The sequence below is a fragment of the Suricata suricatta genome, chromosome 12, assembly GCF_006229205.1.
Source record: "Suricata suricatta isolate VVHF042 chromosome 12, meerkat_22Aug2017_6uvM2_HiC, whole genome shotgun sequence".
NCBI classification, from domain to species: domain Eukaryota; kingdom Metazoa; phylum Chordata; class Mammalia; order Carnivora; family Herpestidae; genus Suricata; species Suricata suricatta.
The window spans coordinates 54,754,773-54,777,811 of NC_043711.1; the positions used below are offsets into that span (position 1 = coordinate 54,754,773).

Below are 23,039 nucleotides of genomic sequence, written 5' to 3' on the forward strand. Positions count from 1 at the left end.
AAACAAATGTGAGGCATGGGAGAAACTCTCGGCCCTTGAAGCACAAAGAGCGGCCAGCAGCAGAGGACCTGAGACAGAGCTGGCGTGATGCGTCTGTCCACGGCTGCAACCTAGGCCAGCTCCCTCTCTGCGCAGGAGCAGCTCCCTTCCATTTCTGCTCTTTCTAAGAATGCCAGGTGATCATTTGGGAATCATCTCCAACATCCCATGAGCAAGCCCTTCCCAGGACGGATTCACAGGACTGCAGGCTCTCCGGACCAGGGCCCACCCCGTCTGCTTGCCTGTTGCCCTGCTTACGCACAAACCTTTGCATTTTGCCAATACAATCAATGATAAATGACATCATTTACATTTTTTTATTTCTCTGATTATTGGGGAAATCAGGAATAGTTTCATGTGTTCGCTCCACTTTCATAACCCAGAAAATCTACAAAAACATCTAAAATTTCAAAGTCTCAAAAAGAAACAGGGGGCTAGAGCACCCCGATCCCCACTGATTCTGCACCACCCACCCCCACTGGTGCACCCTTTCTCAGGGAGTGGGAAGGCATTCTGTCTGTTCTGAATCTTAGCCTCCAGACGACATCAGATCTGGAGGACCAGAAGGATGTCCCAGGTCAAGAGCTCCATTTCATGGATGGAGAAACTGAGGCCTTGGGACTGACACCCCACCTGGCTGAGGTCTCACAGGGTGTGGCAAAGCAGGGACCCATATCCAGATATTTCAATTCTCAGGAAGGAGAAAGAACAAGAACAAAGGAAAGGAGGCAGGGGCAGTGAGCCATGCTTGTGCAGGGCTGGAGGCTGGTGGTCCTGCCCCAGGAAAGTATGCTTCCCCATCTACTTAATGTAGACAAGCATCCGTGAGGCCCCTAAAGGATCTTGTAGAAATTACAACAGATGGTTCTGTAAGTGGTAAATCCTGGCATTAGCCCCTGAGGGGTAAAGAGCTTTTTTCCGAAATAGATCAAAGCCCCATTCCCAGGGCACTCTGGGGACATGGGTTTGACACCTCCTTCCCCTGGTGTCTTGGAGGTGGGCTTCACAGCCTGACCAGAGGAGGGCAGTAGAGTGCAACAGATGAATGTGGAAGCGATGTTGGGGTGGGGGGGAACCTCTCCAGGACCGCAGTGGTGCCCCCAGGGTTCACTTCTAAGATCAGGCAGAGCTGAACTCAAGACTGATCCAAAGTCCCATGGAAAACACCTTAATAAGGCACCACACTTGAGAGCAACTGGCCTGGCCACGTCAATACAGTCGGGTGTCCCTCCGCCACGGATCAGATCGCTGTTTATCTAGCTCAGTCAGGGATTTCAGGACCTGGTATGAGCCATACCTATTTTTACACACTAGAGTCAGCCTCCAGGAGGGTCACAGAGGTCCCCGGGACCGGTCGCCTACTCCGCGAGCAGGAGGTGCCAGGTTTCTGTGCTGGTGCTGCTTTGGGGCTGCTGACGAGGGCGGGGCACTTAGTAGGTGCTTCACATCCTCCCCCCTCCCGATCTCCCCTGGGTTGTCAGATATGCACTGCTCGCACAACAAACTGGCTTTCTGTCTCCTTCTCTCTCCATTCCAGACTCTCCTTTCAAGTGTGTATAATTGATTTTGACCCCATTCCACGTGTCATGATGCAAACCCCCCGTGTGCCTTCCCCTCCCTGGTGGCCCTTTCGTCCATTGCACAACAGAGACTGGGGTTACATCAGCCCAGAGGCCCGGCCAGCACACAATTCAGCATATCCAGGGCTTTCTGCTGCCTCTTGAGTAAGTCGCCTTTGACGGGAGGCTTGGGGTGGGGGAGGTGGGGGGAATCCGTGGAGACCCTTCTTTTAAGAGCAAGACCTCGAAATGCCCAAGCCCTCTCTTTGGCCTCCATCATCCATGTGGCTACTTCCTCCTTCTCCCTCCCGTCTGGCCATCTCCCCTCCCTGCCCTACCGCCCATCTCACAGAAGGCCCACACCACCAACATGTTGCACTGTGCCACCTGTGGCCTTAAAGCTGAACCCCTCCAAATCCAGGACCTGCTACTTCAGCCTCGGAGGCACCCCAGGGTTCCTCAGGGGAGGCGCTGAGGTCGGCCCAGGCCTACATGAGAGGTGAAAACGTAGAGCAGAGCAAAATCAGCAACATGACATGAGCCAGAAGATGATCCTATTAAACGGTTAGACAGGTTCCTTAAACACTAAAGACTTAAACTCCAAGCAGTCAGAATGAATTTCAAGCCCATGAATTTCAATGGCACAGGCCATTTTAAACAGAATTTCTTGATCTAGTTAATCTTTCTCATTTCCCGTTTTAAGGTTACCCAAATCACAGTTGGTTCAGGGAACCACTGCCCCTTTCCCTGGTGGGTGTCCACCTCCATGTGTATCTAGAAGGAGTTGGCAGGACCCTGGCTCATCTGGGTACATCTAGCCCTCGCTCTAGGGCCAAGGACACCAGGAGCCTGGGATGTATGTAAGCATGACTTAGGTCTCATACTGGCTACCCAGCGCCTTCAGGAAATGAGGGCAATGGGGCAACGTCATGGGATTAGGTGGGGAATGGGGAATGAACCTATAAAGAGTGGGGGATCATGCCATACTTCACAAGGGAGCCCTACTTCCAAGTGGGGCCCTTGTCATCCCAGGGGGTGAGGGTCCAGACACTGAGGGTTGAGAGAAAAGCTCAGCCTTTCCTGGAAAGCAGGATCCCAGGGTGGGACGTGTGGCGACACCTCCAGCGGCCCATCCAGCAGCGCCACTTGTCTGTCAACACCACGGCTGTGCCATTATTTAGAGGTCTCATACTTTGTCTTCGTTATTAAAAGAAATGAAGAGTGGCATTTAGGGATGCGAGTGCAGACACTGGTGGCAGAAGCCTGGCTCTCTTGTGGCTGAAGCCAGCTTGGGGACTGAGGAAAGAGCATCTTCAATCATCCCCTTGGGCTCGGAGATTCTCCTGCAACTACCTGTCCACGTATGAAAACAAAAGGTGACATGAAAATGCAAATCAGCAATGCTGGAATGTGCCATCAAATACAGTATTCAAAACAGGAGAGTGGCTTCCAGGTTCTGTGCTGGGTGAGCTCTCTGGGAATGGACCGCCCCCACCCCCAGACATAGTATTAGAGCCTATCAGGCAGTTTGCAATGTCTTCTTTGAGGGGGGCAGGGATATTGTGAATAGAATTGAGCGCTTTCTTCCCTTGGCTTCTCTTGAGGTCAGCATTTGAGATATTTTAAGCTACATTCATTTACGAAGAATCCACAGTTTATGCTCTCTTGATTCCAACTGTCCTTTCTCCAAACACTTGCATACCCTGCCTCCTTCACACTTAAAACACATATGCCTAGAGTTCTGAATTAGAGGCGTTCAACTTGTCCCTCCAGCCACATTTTTGGGGCTGTCCCTGCCTGGGCTGGACCCCTGCCACAAATACCTGTGGGCCCAGCACAAAAGCCTGCTGGCCTTGGTCAGGCAGCACCCCCAGATGAATCATGGGCTGGCAGAAGGCAGGGCTGGGCCGGGGCAGGAGCAACGGCAAGTTGCATCACCCAGGCCTATCGGAAGGCAGCCCCTGGGCAGCTAACCTCAGAGATTTTCATTTTCCAAAAAAAGACAAAAATCTAGATTTGTATAGGAATTCAAAAGTTTTAAAATTATAACAAGATCAAACAAAGAGTATCAGTAAGCTGGAAGTCTGCAGAGGACTGGGGACAGGGGCTAGGGTGTCCTGATTGACAAGTGTCCCAGTGGTGCCTGGCATATTAGTTAATAGGTACTTAGGCAAATGATTCCTGAATGGATGGATGAATGGGTGGATGGGTGAATGGATGGATGGATGGGTGAATGGATGGATGGATGGATGATGGATGGATGGATGGATGGATGGATGATGGATGGATGGATGGATGGGTGAATGATGGATGGATGGATGATGGATGAATGACTGGATGGATGATGGGTGGATGGATGGATGGATGGATGGGTGAATGGATGGATGAATGAAAAGTGTGGCAGGATGCCCAGTTCCCAGGAGCAGGGAGGTTTGTTCATCTGCTATCCTATGGGAGAACACAGTGTCCAGCAGGAACAAGCCTGTTGAAGTGCTGGCTTCAATGTAGGGGTTGAGTGGCAGCCACTGCAGCAAGGAGCGGTGATGGGAAGGGTGGCCCTGAGGGGTCAGACTTAGGGCCCCTTCTGGTAATCCAGTTTTCCAGGCACCAGCTTCCACTCCTTATCCCCTCACATCTGGCTTAACATAAACACAAAGGCATAAACACAGGGCCTGAGTTAGTGCATCCCCTGAGAAGGGGCACCTGCCCCTTGCCCTCCATACCCACCTGTGCCGCTCTCCCCAGGGGGCCTCGGGCCCAAATGGCCAGGTCAAGTAGGGAGGGGACTGGGCCAGAGAAAACAATCAAGGTCTATCTTCCAATCTGGGGCTGCACCCTGGACCTCAAGGCCCTCTTCCTGTCCACTAAGGAGATTGAGACAGTTGAGCCGGGGTCTCTCCTCCAAGTGTGTTTGGGGGTCTCAGTGTGTACATGTTGTGCTGTATGTGCACGCTGTGCTCTGGACGCATATGCCCCTCCCATGTGTGCACGGCCTGTTACGTTTTGCATGTGCACCATTTCAGTGTGTATGTGCAAGGGGAGGGAGTGCACACCCGTGCAAGTATCTGTCATGCACGTGCTTGTCTCTGTATGTGTGAACACTCCTACTACATGTAGCTGTCTGCAAAGAGTGCGGTGCAGTCATGCGTGTGACCGTGTGTACCTCCACCCAGCAGCGAGTGTGCCCTCTGGTGTGTGTACATCTTGCCATGAGTGTACGTGCGTGAACACGCACAGGTGCTGTCAGTGCTGCTGCATACTTTCTCCAGGCTGAGGCGTCGCTGTGCCTGCATGGTGTCCTGGGGAGTGAGTGGGCCCCAGGTCTCTTGGGCCCTCCCTGGATCACCGTCCGACTCCTAAAACTGCAGAGGGCAGGTCCACAGGTCATGCCCTGTGGCTCTGAGGGTCGGTGACAGTGCTGGGCCTGCTAGGGACCATCCTTGGCTGAGCCAGATTCTGGGCCAAGCGCCCCGCCCCTCCCCATTGGGGGTGGGGGGAGGTCACTGTGATTGCATTCCTGGGCTGCGCACACAGGCTGGAATTTGTACATTCCATTCATAACATTCCCGAAAGCGAGGAGGGGAGGACAAAGGGGAGGGTTAGTGATTAAAAAGGAACAAGAAATGGAGCTTCTTGCCACTGGGGGCTGTGAGCTTCCCCGCTGGGGCCTAGGCCAGGCCCTGAGACGCAAGGCGCACGTGAGCTGTTTACTGAGCAGCCGAGCCAGGCAGCCTGCATTTACCCTCTTCAGAGGCCTGGGGTGCGGCCAGGGCGCTCAGGAAGCCTGAAGCCGCTCCCTCACACTCGCTCACAGGAGGTCTTTATGGCTGTGGCCAGAAAAGGCCCTCAATGCAGCAGGCCCAGAGGTCCGATAAGGGTCAGAGACAGCCAGACTACCTTGGGCTGAAAACATCCAAGCATCACCCCGGACGTGCCCCGCTCAGGTCCCCTAACAGGTAGGCTTTACTGTCACTCCCGTTTTACAGATGGGGAAACTGAAGCTCAGAGAGATGAAGGAGCCCGTATTGTTCATTTTCCCTGGCTGGGGCCTCACCCTCCTTTTTACAACAGTAGCAACCGCCTTCACAAGAGACGCTGCCCACTCACAGAGCGCTCTTGCCTCCTCGAAGCCCACATCTCCCTCAGCCGAGTCCTGCCCTCCTCCAGAGGCCCCTATGCCCCTGCCCCTCCTCTTAGCCCTGCAGTGCTGTTTGCTACTCTTGGAAGGATGGTGTCTCCGGCACTGAGCCGCGCCTTCTTTAAGGGGCACAAGTCCCACCCGCACTGGGGCCAGACTGGGGTCCAGCTGGTGGGGCCTTCTGCCCTGTGGGAATATGAGTCACTGCCCGGCTTGAGACAGGATCGAGGAGGCCGGAACAGAAGGGACAGGATCTGATTTGGCTCTCGGATGAGCAGGAAGGCAGGTACGGTGGAGAAAGGAAGGGCGTCTCGTTGAGGGGTCCACCAACATGGCTTGGACAGGTGGTGCCAAGGTGTTGCCGGGACAGCCATGGCTGTGTCCCAGAGCTGAGTAGGGACAACGTGGAGGAAAGAGGAGTTTATTGGAGATCCTGCTGGTCCTGGCCGCAGATGGGTCCAGAGAGGGTACAGGCTTTGCTTTGTGTCTCTGGGGACACTGTGAGGAACTGGGGGACCAAAGTAGTTGAGGGATTTGCTGGCAAGGCAGGTCTGGCAGAGGGAGAACATCTCAGTGGCTTGGGGTCACTGGGTGGGCCATAGTCACCCAGCTGCCAGGCTGGAGAAGCCCACTTTCAGAAGCCAGAGAACAGAGTGACACCTGCACTTGTCCACTACGGTCCTTCATTCAGTCTGCTATTCTATATCTGTTCGGTCATCAGTTCTTACTGCCCCTGGGGGCGAGCCTGCACAGCTGGAGTCTGATGATTGGTGGAGGAAGCTGGGCCTGACACTTGTGTGCAGTCAGCCACGGGTCAGTCCAAAGTACCAGGTGAGGGCCTCTCCTGGGCTAGCGAGGCCTGGGCTGATCATCAAAAGTCACTCTAGCAGGTCCCTCTGTCTGATTAGTCTTACTGCACCTACACCCACCCACGTGTTGTGTGACCTGGACAAGCCACTTACTTCACTCAGCCTCAGTGAGCAATGGTGGTCTTGGTGTTTCCGTCATGGGGTCACTGGAGGCAGTGACAAGAGTCGCTCAATAGAGCTATGTTAGCTCCTCCGCTCCCTACCAACGTCCTCATCTGCCCTCACCCTGTTCCTTATCTTAATGAGTTCATCGAGATCCATCCTTCCAGAGCAGAATTTCAAATCACCCTGATGTGAGCACCTGATTCTCAGCAGTGCAGAGCGTGGTGTAGAGAGCCTTGGGGCTCCAAGGCTCTTCAAGGGGGCTTCCCCATGACAGCCATGCTTATGATCAAGCTAAGGTACCCCCCTCTCTTGTCCTCTTCTGAGCACACAGCAGCACTTTCGGGTGACAGGCAATGGCGTCCTAGCTCTGCCAGCCAGTGAGATGTGTGCTCTATATTCTAGTGCTTTCAGAGTCTCTCCATTGGAATTGCAGAGCTATTAAATAACCACAGGTATAACTCACCCTTCTAAAAAAGCTCCTCCAAGTCTTCAATAGTTTTTCATGGATTAATCGCGTTAAGGGATCCTGAGGCCCAAGCCGCTGAGAATTGCCCATTTAAATTGTGTTCAAGTCCGGGTACTGCCCCTGAATGTTCCTGAGTCCTGGGGTGAGTCACTTTAAACGTGTGCTGTGCAATCACAGCTCCTCTTCCTAAAAAGGGGAGAGTGGCACCTTCTCCTGCTGTCGAGGTGGATGGGGGACACTGGGAACCAAACACAGCAGTGCATGTAGTCGGTGAACGCACACAGCTCTGTACTGCCAAGGCCTGTCCTCCAGGGGATGGCTGCCAGCTCCCCGGCTTCCGCACTAAGGACTAGGGTGCCCCACAGGATGCAGAGGGACTCTTAGCAGCTATTCAGAGTCCCGCAAACAAGGACAAGCCAAGCCCCTGCCCCATAGCATTCATCCAGCCTGGCACTTTCCCCAGGCAGGCTCCTGGCCAACTCCCTGAGCACACATTTTCCTACATGTCCAAGGTGTGAGAAAAGTAACACATTTGTTGTTGATCTTGTTGGAAAGGCCCGGCTTTAAAAAGCAGTGTGTTTTGAACTCGTCGCGAAGTACATTCTGTAATTCCTGACCAAAATACCAACTGACGTAAAAGAAGCTCATTTATGGAAAAAAATATTTTGCTTGGAGATGGACCCCTGGATGCTCGTGGAGGGTAAAGTGCTTCTTCCCTGAACTGGAGCTAGGGCCAAGTGGGAGGGCCAACCACCACCCCCAGAGTGGCGCGGGAGTCACCTTTATTGCCTGGGCTACCACTGCAGAAGGACCCAGAAGCAAAACTGTCCAGAGAAGCCATGGTCAGTGGGGAGGGGGGATGAGGAATGCTATTCCAATTGGAAAAAGAATTCAGTTCAGTGGTCAGTTACAAAATAAATATACAAAACCTGTGGCTTGCCAAACTCCTCAAAATAACTGTAACAAAATATATTGAAAAAAGATCCCATTCACAATTCAGCAAGAAATTAGGAATCTTAGGAATAAAATAAACAAGGAAACAGACACAAGACAGGAGAGTCCAACTCTTACCTGAGAAATACAACTTATTTAGTCAATGGAGAGATGTGACGTGTCCCTGGGTAGAAAAGCATAATACTGCTTTTTTTTTTTTTTTAAAGGCCCGTTTTCCAGCATGAAATATTTGAAAAGGAAAACACATTGGTGGAGGAATGGGATTATCAGATATGAAAGATAAAATCTTTTAACATTGGATTCCTGATGCAAGAATGGAATGGAAAAGAGTAGAATCAGCCTGAAGTTATATAAACATGAAATACATGCAATGATGACCTTTCAAATCAGTAGGGAAAGCTTGGATTGTTTTTCAGTCAACACTTTGGGCAAACGGCCAACCCCTTGAAACTAAATAAAGTTAGATTCCTGTTTCTTGTTCTAGATGGATTACAGATTCAAATGTAAAATGAAACCATAAAAACACTAGAAGCATATTTCAGTGAATATTTATGTAATCTTATGGGTAAGGGAGAACTTAATACACATGAAATCAAAGATTAAAACAATAAGGGGAAAGGTAAATGGATTTGACCAGAAAACAAATTTTAACTTCTCTGTGTCAATAAACACAAACCGATCTTTTCGTTAGAAATGGACTCTGCCTGGTAACTTCGACTGAAACCCTTCCAAATTCTCACCAACGTTAAAAAAATGAAACTCACTACATTCATCCAGGTGGTGAATACTCATTTAATAGCTATGAAAAATAAAAACAGAAAAGGCCCCTGCTGGAATGGCATTGGCATCTAGAAGTAGGAAACAAACAAAAAGATTGGCCATTGAACACTAGGATTGAAAATTCAAATTAACGAGTTCCTGGAGAACATGCTTCTGATCGGGCAGGTGGCCAGGATCCAAGCTGCACCTCATGAGAAGACTTCTGATGTCTTCCTCTGGTCCCGCAGCAGATTGTTTTCAGTGGGCCCTTCTTTCTCTGCATATTTCTTTTCCTCTCTTCACTCTTTGTCTCATCATCACATGCCATTTTCTTTTGTCTCTACTCAACCTCAAGAGGCGGAATGTTCACAATGTGTCACGTAAATAATTATGTAGGTTTTCAAATTTTCTGGGAAGAAAATTCCTGATTCCAAGTGGTCTTTAGATGAGCTTTCTGAATTTTGATAGTTTTCTATTTATTTTCTTCTGTTAAAAAAGCACCGGCTTTGGGGGGTGCCTGGGGGCACCCAGTCAGTCAGTTAAGCATCCAAATCTTGATTTCAGCTTAGGTCGTGATCTCACAGTCGTGAGATCGAGCCCAGCTTCATGCTCCTCACTGGGCATGGAATTCTCTTTCCTGTCTCTCTATCTTCTCTTGCTTGCTCTCCTGTGTGTGTTCTCTCTCTCTCAGTAAATAAATAAACAAACAAATAAGTTTTTAAAAAAGAAGAGCACTTGTTTTACATTTATGGGAGGGCATTGATATTTCCTTTTATATAAATATATTTAAGTAGGGAGTTGATTTGAAGAATAAGGTTAAACACAAAGACGGTTCAAGTACTCACCAAAAACCATGACTTTGACGAAGGAAATGACTACAGTTTGGGAGATGCTGTTGTAGACAAGGGACAGCTATGGAGTACTTTGCTCAGGCTGTGTTCTAGCACTTACCAGTGAGAGGCATTGACAGATTAGGGGACACCTGTGAAGGAATGAACAAAACAGTAAGGCTTGAGCTGGGCAGGAGAGGGAAGAGGTCATTCTGGAGAGACTGAGTGCAATGAAGACAGTGGATATGGAGAATAAAATGAGGGCATCTCAGTGATGGCAAAACCTTTGGAGGGAATCCCTTGATAAGACCCCTGGGGACCCGGAGAGGTTACAGGGCAGCAGTTAGAGGTCTGGAATGCCAGACTCATGGATTCAAATCCAGGTCATCCTCCCAGCAAGGCACTAAATCTCCCTGTGACTTGGTTTGCCCAGAGTTACAATAAGAGAGTGCACCTCATGGGACAGTGACCGGACCTCCATTTCCTCCCCTATGAAGCAGAACCGTAAGTCACAGGAGTGTGTGGGCACTGATGGGATCTATAATGTGAAGCCCACACAGCACATGATAATCAGCTGTCCACAGACGGCAACCTTCGTTCTCTCCTCCCCTCCTGACCACACTCTTACATGAGCACAGGGCGCATAGACACTGTGTTATTGACATTTGCCCACCTTCTTCGCCTGGTTTAACCTTCTCAGTGTCCCAGGAGGTTTCCTCTAGGATTCCCACGACCCCTGCACCAGGATTTAAGGCCCCCAGCTGTGGGAGGACAGGACTAACACCCCACTTCCTTTTCCACCCACCCCTGTGCTGGGGGGTGGCCAACCTCCAGTGACCTGATAAGTATACCGTTTGTGTGAAGCTAGAATCTGCCTCATTGTGGGGACAAATCAGACCAGGAAGACCCTTGAATGCCATGTTAACCTGGACGTGATGGGAAATGTGAGAAGTACTTGAAGAACACAGGTAAGGACAACCTTAAAGAGAAGAACCTGGTCACAGATACAGTGTTTTTAAAAAGATCCAGAACTTTGTCACCTAATCTCTCTATTCCCAGCAGCCTCAGCCTGCTCCTCCCCATCTCTGCCTCCCTCCCTGCCTCCCCTCTTCCCACCCTCCATCTTTCCCTTCCTTCCTTCCCTCCCTTACTCCCTCTTCTTCCTTTCCTTCCTTCCTACTCTCCCTTCTCTTCTTTCCTTCTTCCCTTCCTAACCTTACTCCCTCTTCCTTCCTTCTCTCGTTCCCACACTCCTTCCTTCTCTTATTCTTTCCTTTCCTCTTTCCTTCTTTTCTGGGGGAGGCACTTTCTGTTTTTAAATAAATATAGTTTGGTACTAAGTGTTGATAGCAGTACTTTGGCCACTCATGACACAAGCTGATCCAGACATTGCAGAGACAATGCTTGTGAAACACAGAAAGTTTCGACAGTGTTGGAAATTAAAACTATTGCCTAATGACCCATTAGAAACCTCCCTTGCAATGCTGAAATTAAGCCGCCGGGGAGAGAGCAAAGGGTGCTGAAGCTGGTTTGCACCACAGAACCAGGTGGCCCGGCAGTGAGAGACCAGAGTTTCCATGGGGGAAGCAAGTGGGGGTGGAAGCTCAAGGGTTTCTTGAAAGGTTTCAAGACTGTCCCCTGGAGCCACCTATCTCCCCAGTCCTCACCCCGACCCTTACTTCACCTGGAACATCCTGTTCTTATCCCTGGGAGAAACTGGAGGGCAAGCATCTCTGAAGAAAAGGCATTAACATGTGATCTCAAGACCAGGTGCAAAGAAGGGAGTGAAAAGCCAAGTTTTAGGTCTGGGAGTTATTGATCTGATTTGGATTTTAGAACTCACCCTGGTGACTATGTGCAAAGCATAGAAAGTGGAATGGGGGTGGGCAGACGGCCAGTAGATATTTGCTAGAGAGCCCAGTATCTCCTGCAAGCCATCCTTGAGAGGGGTAAGCACTGAGACCCCCGGGCAAACACTGAGGCACTCCCCGTGTCTGCTGCAAACGGACAGACAGATCTGTGTGGGCAGCTGAGCAGGGAGGCTCCAGGATAGCACCAGACTTCTTGAATGAGAAGTAGCCTGGAGGGAAGCACTGCCTCCTGGATGGCAGCTGTGATAGAAAGATTAGCAGCTGGTCCCTGGTGTGGGATTCTTGGGACTGAATCCCGCCGTGACCACCTGCTAGCTGGATGATGATTTGTGCATCGCTTCACCTCTTTGGGTCTCAGTGATAGCCAGATGAGTTGGTTCTTAAAAGTATCCGAAAGTTGGGGCGCCTGGGTGGCTCAGTCGGTTAAGCGTCCAGCTTCGGCTCAGGTCATGATCTCACGGTTCGTGGGTTCGAGGCTCAGGTCATGATCTCACGGTTCGTGGGTTCGAGCCCTGCGTCGGGCTCTGTGCTGACCCCTAGCTCGGGGCCTGGAGCCTGCTTCACATTCTGTGTCTCCCTCTCTCTCTGACCCTCCCCTATTCCCACTGTCTCTCCCTGTCTCTCAAACATAAAAAAAAATTTTAAATAAAAAAGATTTTTAAAAAAAGTATCTGAAAGTAGAGTCCTACCAAAGAACCTTCCTTTCCTTATAGGGCTTCTGCTAAAATCTCTCCTTGTGGACTTTCACATGGGCCCCCTGGCTTCACACTTTGTCTCAAAGTAAGGAGCACATGCCCTGCTGAAAGTCTTTCAAATTCATTTTTTAAAAAATCCTGTGATGGTGAACAAAGATTTTAATATTTTATTTTAAAATAAAATGTTTTAATATTATGCAGAATTGTACTTGAAGAGTGCATGTCTTTTTCTTATTGGATTTTAAAGCATTTTATATACTGCAGATTTTAAAATACCCTCAAATGTTGAAATTGTTAAGCTGTTTTTCATTTCATCATTTCACTTTATTTTAAGGCCTTTGGCCATGTGGAAATTTTAGTTTTTATGTGGACAGATCCATCCAACTTTTCCTCTTGGCTGGCTGAGAAGGGGTCTCCCCACGCCAAGTTTATAGAACTAGCTTCCTGTGTTTTCTTCCAATTCCTTTAAGGTTTTATTTTTCACATTTTAACATTTAATTCATCTGGAAGAAATCCGATTTTTGCGATTTTGGTCATTGAGCCCAACATTATTTACTAAATAATCCATTTCATTCATCGGGAGCTCCACTCTGACCATTTACTGAAGTCCTGTGTGTGCCCAAGCCTAGATCATATTTCTATTGCTTTCTCCTGAACCCTGCAAGATTCTTTTAGTCCCTGGACCTCTAGAAAAGATTTTTATGCCTGAGCAAACAAAGAACTCTCACTGCTTTGTTTATTCCAAAAATGGCTATGCTATTCTTAAACATTGATTCTTTCTGGTGAAACTTAGAATTACTTTATCAAATTCCAAATAAATTTCATTCAAATTTTGCATGAGATTGAAAGGAATTTGTAGATTGATTTGAAAGAAACTGTTGTCTCTATTGAATTACAGTTGATGCACAATGTTACACTAGTTTCATGCACAATTTGGTTATTCAACAAGTCTCTCCATGGCGTGCTGCTCACCTCGGTGTAGCTGCCATCTGCCCCCGTATGACACCGTCACAACCCTGCTGACCGTAACTCCTGTGCTGTCCCTTTCATCCATGACTTACTCATTCCATAACTGGAAGCCTGTATCTCCCGTTCCCCTTCACCTATTTTGTCCATTCCCACACCCCACTCCCCTCTGGCAGCTATCAGTTTGTACTTATGATTCTGTTTCTCCTAGTGTTTGGTTGGTTGGTTGGCTTGGATCTTTAAGATTTTACATATAAGTGAAACCATACGGTGTTTGTCTTTCTCTGTCTGACTTACTTCACTTAGCATAATACCTTCTAAGTCCATCCATGTTATTGGAAATGGCCAGATCTCATCATTTTTTATGGCTAATACTCCATTGTGTTGTATATGCTGCATCTTCCTTATCCATTCATCTGTCATTGGATTTTTTTAGCTGCTTTCATATCTTGGCTATGGTAAATAATGCTGCAGTAAACATTGGGGTAGATGTATCTTCTCAAATTAGTGTTTTCTTTTTCTTTGAGTAAATACCCTGTAGTGGAATCACGAGATCATATGATGAGAAATTGCTGTCTTTAAAATGTCAAGTCCCCCAGGTGCCCCAATTGGCTAAGTGTCTGACTCTTGATCTTGGCTCAGGTCATGATCTCACATCTATGATATTGAACTCTGTGCTAACAGCATCAGACGCTGTGCTAACAGTGTGGAGCCTGCTTGGGATTCTCTCTCTCCGTCTCTCTCCGCCCCTCGCCTGTTTGCACGTGCGCACTCGCTCTCACGCTCTCAAAACAAAATACACTTTAAAAATATTGAGACTCCTTTTCCAAGAATCAGGAAAATCACTGCTTATTTAGTTTTTTAATGTCCTTATTTGAATTTTATTGTTATTGTTTTCCTCTCGTGAGTGTTTGCATTCTTAATTTTTGTGTGTGGCAAGAGCTTTATTGAGATGCAATTCATGTACATACATAAAATTCAGCCATTTTTAGAGTATAATTCAATAGTTTTAAGGTATAATTTCAGGGTTTTAGAACACTTTAATCTCCTCAATAAGAACCCAAACCCTTCAGGTAGTGCCTACAATCTACTATTCCCCCCAGTCTCAGATAATGACTAGTCTACTTTATGTCACTACACATTTGCCTATTCTGGACATTTCATATAAATGGAATCAGCTAATACATGGTCTTTGTGATTAACTTCTTTTGCTTAGAGTAATGTTTTAAAGGTCCAGTTGTGTTTTAGCATGTGTCAGTACCCCACTCCTTTTCATGGCTGAATAATGAACACCCCACTGTATGGACAGACTGCATTTTGTTTATCCATCTACCACTTGATGGGCTTGGGTTGTTTTCACCTATGGCAATTGTGAGTAATGCTGCTGCGAACACTTGTGTACAAGTTAAACATTTTTTAAAATCTTTATTTATGAGAGAGAGAGAGAGTGCACGCACGCCAGTGGAAGAGGAACAGAGAGACAGGGAGACACAGAATCCAGGCTCTGAGCTGTCAGCACAGAGCCTGATGTGGGGCTCGAGCTCAAGAACCATGAGATCATGACCTGAGCTGGAGTTGGCCGCCTAACTGACTGAGCCACCCAGGTGCCCCTGTGTACAAGCTTTAATGTGGATATATTTCAATTCTCTTGGAAATGGAATTGCTGAATCAAATGGTAATATCTCTATTGAACTTTTTTAGGAACTGCTAGATGTTTTCCAAAATGGCAGCCCCATTTTACATTTTCACCAACAGTGTATGAAGGTTCCAATTTCTCCACATCCTTGTGAACACTTATTATCATGTGACCTTTTGATTAGAGCTCTTCTACTGACCATGAGGTGGTACCTCGCTGAGGCCCTGATTGGCATTTCTGTGATGACTAGTGATGGAGAGCATATTTGCATGGGCTTATTAGTCATTTGCATATCTTTTGGGGGAAAGTGTTTATTCAGGTCCTTTGTCCATTTTTAAATTGGGTTATTTGTCCTTTGTTATGGAGTTGTATGTATTCTCAATATATTCTAGATACAAGTCCTTTTCCAGACACATATGATTTGCAAATATTTTGTCACAGTCTATAAGTTGTCTTTTTACTTTCTTGGGAGTGTCTTTTGAAACACGTGTTTTTAATTTTGAGGTCCAATTTATCTTTTTTTAAAATTTTGTTGTTTATGCTCTGTCATTTCTAAAATTCCATTGCCAAGTCCTAGGCCATAAAGATTTAATCTTATGTTTTCTTCTAAGGGTTTTATAGTTCCAGTGCTTACATTTAGGACCTTGATCCATTCCTAGCTAATTTTTATTTTTTTATTATTTTTTAATGTTTCATTTATTTTTTGAGAGAGAGACAGAGCACAAGCAGGGGGAGGGGCAGAGAGAGAGGGAGACACAGAATCTGAAGCAGGCTCCAGGCTCTGAGCTGTCAGCACAGAGCCCAACACAGGGCTTGAACCCAAGAACCATTAGATCATCACCTGAGCCGAAGTCAGATGCTTAACTGACTGAGGCACCCAGGCGCCCCGTTAGTTAATTTTTACATATGGCATAAGGTAAGGGCCCAACTTCATTCTTTTGGAGGAGGCTGTCCCGTTGTCCCAGCACCGTTTGTTGAGGAGATTATTCTTCTCCCATTGAGTGGACTTTGCTCTCTTGTTAAAAATTAGTTGACCAGGGGCACCTGAGTGGCTCAGTGGATTGAGCGTCCACTTCGGCTCAGGTCATGATCCCACAGTTCCTGGGTTCGAGCTCCACCTCCGGCTCTGTGCTGACAGCTAGCTCAGAGCCTGAAGCCTGTCTTCGGATTCTGTGTCTCCCTCTCTCGCTGACCCTGCCCTGCTCACGCTGTCTTTCTATCTCTCAGAAATAAATAAAACATTAAAAAAAATAGTTGACCAGAGATACATGGGTTTACTTCTGGACTCTTGAATCCGTACCTTTGATCATATGTCTATCCTTAACCAATGCCACACTGCCTTGATTACTGTAGGGTTTTGGTAAGTTTTGAAGTCAGGAAGTGTGAATTCTTTAACTCTTGTTCTTTTTGAAGATTGTTTTACCTATTCCAAATCACTTGAATTTCCACATTAGTTTTAGGATCAACTTGTCAAGTTCTACAAAGCATCCAGGGATGAGTTACATCTGTAGACCGCTGTGGGTCTTAACCACGTCAAGTTCTCCAGTCCAGTAACATGGGATGCCTTCTTATCTATTCAGATTTTTTATTCCTTTCAGTGGAACTTTATAGCTTTCAAAGCATAAGTTTTGTACCTCTTTTGTCAAATTTATGCCTAAGTATTCTAATCCTTTTGATGCTATAATTTTTGTAATTTCATTTTCAGATTGTTCAGTGCAAGTATATAGAAAAGTAATTAATTTTTATATTATTTCTCTTGCATTTTTCACCTTTGCTGAACTTGTGTATTAGCTCTAACAGTTTTTTAGTGAATTCCCTAGGAATGTTTATGTATAATAAGATCATGTAATCTTCAAATACAGATAGTTTTACTTTTTTCTTTCCAGTCAGGATTTGAATTCAGAATTGTATGTATAATTTATGTTTGTTACTCTTCCTCACCTCTTTATAATTCAGAGACCTTAAGCCAGGGTCCATAGATGCCTGAAGGCTCCACATTGATCTGCTTCAAGCAGCACATAAGACCCTTGAAAATATGTACAAAATGTTGAACATATGCTCACATGTTTATTCCTAGTCAGCAAAAGCTTTTTATTTAATTATATGACATACTTCTTGGGCATTTTTTGAGGTTATAATTTCTCATTTTGCCTAATAGTCTAATGATATACATTAGTGAATTTTTGTAATGGTGAAAGTACATTCCTTAGATAAATCTTTTTTTTTTGTCATGTGGATTCTTTTCAGATTCTGCTACATGTGCTTTGCTAATATTTTATTTGTAACATGTATCCAAATGCAATTTCTTCTCCTACCTATCTTTGTTACATCTTGAGTCACTTTTGTTACTTGACATTTTCTTAGAAAAGTATTCATTGCTTTAAGGGCTTTAAGTACATTAGTTTAACATTTTATACCATATTTTCCCAGATTTAAAAACTTATTTGGCCTACTCTGCATGATACCTATGGCATGTTTCTAATAACTTAATGCCCCCTTGCATGGTCATGGTAGTGATCACTGTGACTTTGGGAGTTGTCCTGGGCTGGTGGCAGAGGACTATGGCCTGAGTCCTGGGTTCTGAGTCTGAAGCCTGAAGACTGGGAGCGTCTGAGCCTCTCGCAGGCTGTGCCATGCTGACCAGTCCCCCTCCCTGCCAGGGCCCTCTTTTCCTTCCTTGCTTTGAGGGAGAGGGACTGAGTGAGCCACCAGATCACTAACTTCTTTATCTTGAGGCTGGCTGTCCATGCCAAGCCCGGGGAGACAGAGCTCCTTTGAGCTCAGGCTGCAGGCAGTGGTGCTGGAGTCTCCAGGCCACCTGGGCATCCAGAAGGGCATGTGTTGGAGAGATCTATCCTTCCTGGGGCTCCCACTCAGTTCCCACCACCTGTCAGGGCTTCCCATTCTGGTGGGACAGGTCTACTCTTCCCAATGAGCTACTGTGTATACTTTCTTCTGCTCACCCTCCATCTGGCCTGGTTCCTCCACAGTCCCTTTGTGGGTGCTGACTGGAGCTAGAGAAATAAGGACACTCACTGGTCCAGAGCCAAAGCAAATTCCAACTTGCTCCAGAACCTGGATTCCCCACTTCGGACTCTATCATCAGGAGGGTCTGTTCATGGGAATCTGCTCAAAGGAACTGATACATTTCTGACCACAAGGGAGTGTATTTTATTGCCCGAACAATTGCAGCACTGAGTCTGCTTCTCAATTTCACAGGAGGAAAATTAGGCCTGAACACGGAAACCCCTCCCTCTAGATCATTGGAGAGGCCAAGGCAAAGCCAGGGCAAGCACTAAGGCCTGTGGTCTCCAGCACCAGATGTCCCTTTACCAGCGTCTGGCCCAGAGAAGCCCCCGGTGGTGTCCAAAAGTGGTTTGAGGTGGCAGATGGATAAACACATCATATTTTAATAGTTGTGTTTTATTTCTATGTCCATTGAAAGACAACTGGAATATCAAATCCACACTTTCCCAGGTATGACAGCTTAAAATGAGGCCAAAAGGGATATCTGAATGGCTAAAATGGAATTAATTAAACTAAATATTAAGAAATCAGTCTATTAGAGGGGCACCTGGGTGGCTCAGTTGGTTAAGCATCCAACTTCGGCTCAGGTCATGCTCTCATGGTTTGTGGGTTTGAGCCCTGCATCAGGCTCTGTGTTGACAGCTCAGAGTCTGGAGCCTGCTTCCAATTCTGTATCTCCCTCTCTCTGCCCCTCTTCCACTTGTGCTTTGTCTGTCTCTGTTTCAAAAATAAATAAAAGATAAAAAAAAAAAAAAGAAATCAGTCTATTAGAGACTTGGAAAAATAGGAGCATGGAAGCAAATGATCTTGAAGAAAATTCAGGCTCCATCAAGTTGGTGATTTGAACTTATCCATGTGCATATAAGGGACATGAATAAATCCCTGGGCAAAAAGGAAGACCAACCCAAGTCAAGTGCTGGCAGTGGACAGGTGCCAAGGCTGAAAGCTTAGCATCCTGGTGCATCACCCTTTTCTCAGTCCCACAGAGAAGTGCACACACCCCACCTGTGGAGGACAACCAGGGAACCTGAGAACAAGTGATGCCCAAAATCCAGTGGCCCCATGGTGGTGACTTTTCCACTCGTCAGCCATTTAGCCCCAGCACCACCCAGGCTTCCGCCACCTCACTCTCCACCCTTTCCACGTGCTACAGCTCATCACTGACTCACCTCCTTCTCTTTGGTGAGGAGAGTTGGAGTCACCATCCTGGGTATAGTCTGCTCGCTGCTGGGCAGAGCGCTGGCTCACAGTTCTGGACACACAGTCAATGCCAGCCAGCCAGCAGCCCCTTCTCGCTGCTAACAGTCCCCTAGCTTGACCCAGAGGCCATCAGGCCTGACAAGTTGGCATGAGGACATCTTGGTACCATCTAGAAACAAACCACTTAAAATTATTTTTCCCAAAATTACAATAAGGGTGTTTTTTCCCCCCTGCCTGCAAAAATCTATGAATTCAGTTCAGTTTCAACCAAAATCTCAAAGGGGTATTGAAATTTGAGAAGCTGTCATGAAATTTCATCTGAAAGAGAAAATACGTATGAATACTTAAGATGTTTTTCAAAAGCCCCCAAAAGACTTTGGAAATTAATGCAGGCAATCCAGAAACAGATTCACATTCATGTGGAAATTTCTTATGGGATGGAGGGGGCATTTCTGACCAGAGCTGAAAGGATGAAGGTCAAGAAATGCTTTGGGGAAACTCACTATCATTTTGAAACCAATAACGTTAGATTCTTTTTCACACCAGTGGCAAGAATAAACTTCAGGTGTATTAAAGAGATCCACATAAGAAGTTTATAACAGGTTTAGAACCAAATATGAAACAACATTTAAAAAATTGTGTTGTGAAGAAGGCTTTCCTAAGCAAGAAAGGAAGCCCAGCAACAGAAAGTAAACAAAAGTATGTAAAATACTTTCATGTAATGAATCGTGCATGAAACAAACTAAAAACTAATTGCAGACAAAATTATTTATTAAAGATACAACAAGGAAATGGTTAATATCTGTATTGCATAAACATCTCCTAAGAATCAATAAGGAAAATGTAGTTAGGAAATGGGTAAAAGGATCGAACAGGCAATTCACAGAAGACAAAGGTAAAAGGGAACTCAACCTCACTCGTAACCAAAAAATCAATTTAAAACAAGACATCGATTCTCATTTATTTGTTTCCTTGGGGCCACTTTCTACCTGTGGCTCTACAGTCTGGGTTTTTACCCTAACAGAAGCATAAACTAACCAATACAGGTCAAGTTAATACCTTCTTTATCTTGCCCTTTATGACTGAAATTTTAATTTATTTCTATTTCACTCTTTTTAGCTCTGCTGCTATGAGCTTCCCTACAACACATCCTCACACTAGACTCCCAGAGGGGAGATGGTTGGGCCAAAGGGAAAGCACAGAAGGACAAACCTGGCCCCAAGGGACAAACCTGGCCCCAGAGGTTCCATGGATGGAACCCCCCCCCCCCCCCCCCCCCACCCTAAAGCTTCAGAAGGTGTGTTTGGTCCCTTCCTGGCCCATCAGAGAATTCTCATTCCTTTAGAATTATTTCTGGTCATTTTGTAATATCACAGTATGCCAATATTGAATCATTATGTAGTACACCTGAAACTAATATGATGCTCTATGTCAATTATGCCTCAATTTTAAGAATATGTGTTTTTGCTTGTTCTTTATTGACTTTCATGAATTCTTCTTAGGAACACCTGGGTAGCTCAGTTGGTTAGGTGTCTGACTTCGGCTCACGTCATGATCTCTCGATTTGTGGATTCGAGCCCTGCGTTGGGTTCTGTGCTGACAGCTCAGAGCCTGGTGCCTGCTTCCAATTCTGCCTTCCTCTCTCTTTGCCCCTCCTCCACTCGTGTTCTGTCCTTTTCTCTCTCAAAAATAAATAAAACATTAAAAAAGAATTATTTTTATAGTTTATCATTTGCCATTTTATGTGGTTAAATCAACCAAACTTCTATTTTATGTGTCCTGGCGTTATTGCCAGGCGGAGGAAATGCTTCTCCATTCTAAACCTATGGAAACATCCATCCGTCTAAGTTTTATCTTTGTGTCTCACAAACGACAGTACTTTCCACTTTGGGGAAGAAATCACTAAGTTGGTTCAGAACAGCTCTTCCTGCCCATCCCCAGCAGCAGGTCCTGGGAGGGAAAGGGGGTACAGGCAGGCCTACCAATGCCTTTTTCACACATCACTTACTAATTTAAAAAATATATAGTTTTCCCTTTTAATGTAGCCATTTGAGGGAACTGCTTCAACATTGTTATATAAAATTGGCCTTGTGTAAACACCCTGTTCATGCTTTTTTCCCATTCTGTACTAGTACAACTTTTTTTTAACCAAGAAGAAAACTTTCCTTTTATCCTTGTCCAATTTTATCTTGTTAGGGGCCACTGAATTCAGAGAGGACGGCAGAGTGCCATGTCTGGAACATTCTCCCCGCAATGCAACAACTCTCATCCATAATTCATTTCAAAGATTCTAAGTAAAAGGAGAGAAATGCCATCTCCGGGCCCTGGTCAAGCTCCCCCCATGAAAGGAGCAGTGTTCAGGGATTTCAGCAGCTTCCCTATTAGGAACACGAAGAGATTTTGGAAGGTCACTTACTGTTCACAAAATAAAGGTGTTTTGAAACAAGACCTGGCCATGGTTTCTTAAAATGAAGGTAAAAATGTGAAACATGCAAAAGACCCGTGTAAATCATCCCTGGAAGCTGCAGACATTGAGTCGACACCACCAAAGACAGGCTCAGCTAAAAGGAAGAGATGTTTGTGAAACAAACATCAGAACAAAGGAGACAGAGACATTAAAGGCAGAGGGAAAGGAGGGGAGCTCACACAGAATGAACAGCTAAGGCTAGAACAGAAGGAAGTTTGTCAGTCTCAAATAGAACTGAAATAAGAATTTAAGATAAGGAATATTATTTTAGATCTGTCAAGTCTTGTCAAGGCACAGGCTGGTAAATAAGTAGACTGCAAACACAGGATCCAGCATGCTGCTCACCTGTAGCAGAAATAATAACCCACGTGACAGAAAGCAGCCTGTGCCCGAGACTCTCTCTGAGATTCCAGGTGCTCCACTGAGCCCTGTGTCCACCCCCCACCTCCCGGTTCACAGTTGTTTCCTGGGGTGACATTTGTACCCAGGACCTTTGGGGTGCAGTTGCCTGGCCAGGCTGAGCCATCAGCTACTCTCCAGAGAGCTAAGATGAACAGGAGTCTGGAGCTCTGACTCGGCAGCACCAAGAAATGAGGTTTCAAACCCTGCAGCCGGCTGGCCAGCCAAGTGTCTGGGCTTGCCCCATGCCTGCTACATCTAAGGCTTGGCTTCTTCTTCTTCAGTCCATGAGTCTCCCTACTAGCCACTCAATAAAACCCCCTTCCCTCAGCTTTCTGGGGAGAAAACTAAACCTTCTCTGACTCCCTCCACACTGTAAATATCCATGGAAATGGCCAGAAAAGTATGAACTCAGAGAAGCATCCAGTCCTGTCCCTGGGCAACCCCTGCCTTCTGCCCACTGGTCTCTTTTGCATCAGTGATTTAGTCAGTTCTTTCTTTCTCAGATTTCCCAGGACCATGGCCAAGCCAGGTCCAAAGTCAGTTAATGGTTCACCATGCCCAACTCCCCAGGAGTGCAGGGCTAGGGTCTCCGCTCCCACACTGAGCCATTCCTTAGCACCCGGGAAGAGTTCTGCTGCTCGGAGGGATGGGGGCTCCCGGTGACCCCTTGTAAGGTACATGAGGCTCCCCCATAAATCAGCTACATGGACAGTGCATTCCTACTAAGTCTTCCCACTCGAGAAAACCTCCAGGACTTTTGCTCTGCCCCACAGGAGGGCTACAGTTAAGGAAAGGGAGTAGCTAATTGACCAGTAAATTCAGCAAGTGTTTACTGAGCAGCTATTGTGTACCAAGCCCATCCTAGACGCAGGAGATGACCACGTGGAGCCTGTCTCACATGGAGCAGACATTCTGGAAGACCTAGGTCACTAAACACAGGGATCAAGAGTGGACAGTGGCTCCTTTGACCTGGCAACAGGGGAGGCCACTGCAATTCCACCCTGAGTGACAGAGGGACAAACCTGGGGGACAAAGCAGGTGTGTCCAGCACAGAGG

At 46.6% G+C, this 23,039-nt stretch overlaps 1 long non-coding RNA gene across 2 annotated transcripts; it reads left to right on the top strand.

Moving 5' to 3' along the window:
- The first annotated feature begins 5,346 nt into the window (after nucleotides 1-5,346).
- Nucleotides 5,347-21,560, top strand: LOC115274304. Of its 2 annotated transcripts, XR_003901175.1 has the most exons (3): nucleotides 5,347-5,554; nucleotides 7,732-7,876; nucleotides 8,337-8,613. It is a non-coding gene; the product is annotated as an uncharacterized LOC115274304 (long non-coding RNA). The 2 variants fall into 2 exon arrangements; XR_003901176.1 differs by lacking the exons at nucleotides 7,732-7,876; nucleotides 8,337-8,613 and adding an exon at nucleotides 21,311-21,560.
- Nucleotides 21,561-23,039: the final 1,479 nt, after the last annotated feature.